The sequence below is a fragment of the Talpa occidentalis genome, unplaced genomic scaffold, assembly GCF_014898055.3.
Source record: "Talpa occidentalis isolate TD23 unplaced genomic scaffold, MPIMG_talOcc4v2.1 talOcc4.2, whole genome shotgun sequence".
NCBI lineage: Eukaryota > Metazoa > Chordata > Mammalia > Eulipotyphla > Talpidae > Talpa > Talpa occidentalis.
This window is the reverse complement of record NW_023602073.1, coordinates 44,564,260-44,566,277: the sequence shown is the minus strand read 5'-3', so window position 1 is coordinate 44,566,277 and position 2,018 is coordinate 44,564,260. Positions and strand designations below refer to the sequence as shown.

The 2,018-nt window shown below is 44.1% G+C and overlaps 1 pseudogene; it reads left to right on the top strand.

Annotated features, from left to right (window-relative positions):
• Window positions 1-802: 802 nt before the first annotated feature.
• LOC119253211 (DCN1-like protein 1) lies at window positions 803-1,813 on the top strand (annotated as a pseudogene).
• Window positions 1,814-2,018: the final 205 nt, after the last annotated feature.

Genomic DNA, 2,018 nt, shown 5'->3' with positions numbered 1-2,018 from the left:
ATATCCAGTCCTACTAATAGGGGGACTAGGATGGGCACTGCCCGTGGGGAGCAGCCCGTCCAGGTTCCTGAGATGCCAAGGTGTTCTCTTCCAGCCTCCCCATCATAGAAGTAGACTCGGGGAAAGAGGTGCACGAGGATGCAAAATTCGTCCCAGTTAGTCCCATTGAAGTACTAGCTGGACACACAAGGGGTGATGCCTGACAAACAAGCGGACCATGTGTTGTCAGGGGTTACAAAGTACTGGAGCTCTGATGCACTCTGACCAGTAGTTATGGAGTTAACATCGGTGATATAGGTACAGGAAGAGTGATAAGGGGATCTAGCTACATTATAGGCTGACGTTTTGAGGCACACTCCCTGTCCCTGGACATCCCCCAGGGTCAGTTTAGGGTGACGTCCCTAAGGGCAGAGAGACTTTTGATTGACTTGGGTTAACACATAATCCTGATATTTTGCGGTTGGGAGCCCATGGAGCAATGTGCTCCCACTCCCACATAGTACAGCGACTCAGGGTTTAAACAGAGCCAGCAGTCGTTAGTGAGGTTGGGAGTGGTATGGTTAACATAATCAAAACTGCATCAAGAGTTTCCAGCAGGGGGACCCGCGCGCCTGGGGGAAGCCCCGCGCTGGCCTCCCGATGCCCGCCTCAGTTCCTCCGCCTCCCCGAGGCCCGGAGCTGCCTCCTCAGGCCGCGCCAGGGCCGCCCGCACTGTGCATGAGCGGGAGCCCGGCGAGCCCATGAGAGGAGCCGCCACCATCCATTCGCTGGGGAGCGGGAGGAGGAGGGGAGAGGCCTGGAGGACACCAGCATGAGCAAGTTGAGATCATCGCAGAAGGATAAAGTTCGTCAGTTTATGATCTTCACACAATCTAGTGAAAAAACAGCAGTAAGTTGTCTGTCCCAAAATGACTGGAAGTTAGATGTTGCAACAGACAATTTTTTCCAAAATCCTGAACTTTATATACGAGAGAGTGTAAAAGAATCACTGGACAGGAAGAAGTTAGAACAACTATACAATAGATACAAAGATCCTCAAGATGAAAATAAAATTGGACTAGATGGTATACAGCAATTCTGTGATGACTTGGCACTCGATCCAGCCAGCATTAGTGTGTTAATTATTGCATGGAAGTTCAGAGCAGCAACACAGTGTGAGTTCTCTAAACAGGAGTTCATGGATGGCATGACAGAATTAGGATGTGACAGCATAGAAAAACTAAAGGCCCAGATACCCAAGATGGAACAAGAATTGAAAGAACGAGGACGATTTAAGGATTTTTACCAGTTTACTTTTAATTTTGCAAAGAATCCAGGACAAAAAGGATTATATCTAGAAATGGCCATTGCCTACTGGAATTTAGTGCTTAATGGAAGATTTAAATTCTTAGACTTATGGAATAAATTTTTGTTGGAGCATCATAAATGATCAATACCAGAAGATACTTGGAATCTTCTTTTAGACTTCAGTACAATGATTGCAGATGACATGTCTAATTATGATGAAGAAGGAGCATGGCCTGTTCTTATTGATGACTTTGTGGAATTTGCACACCCTCAAATTGCTGGGACAAAAAGTACAACAGTGTAGCACTAAAGGAACCTTCTAGTATGTACATAGTCTGTACAATAAATACAACGGAAAATTGCACAGTCAATTTCTGCTGGCTGGACTGAACTGAAGATCAATCCTCAAAATTCAGACTGAGGGTTGAGACAAAACTTTAAGGATACATCTTGGACCATATCATATTTCATCCTTCTAATGGTGGTTTGGGCTTGTCTTCTAGTCTGGGCTGCTCTAAACATTTATAATTCCAACATTGTGGATTTCATCTTATATCTTTGGATCATCCTAGTTTATTCTCCCATAAGTCTTAAAACTTTATGGTGATTATTTTGAGGTTTTTCATTCTTGCATAAAGCACAATGCTGTCTTCATCAGAAAATAGTTTGGCATAACAATTAAACATGAACATCACAAACAATTATAAAAACTTCTAAACTATATGCTTTGG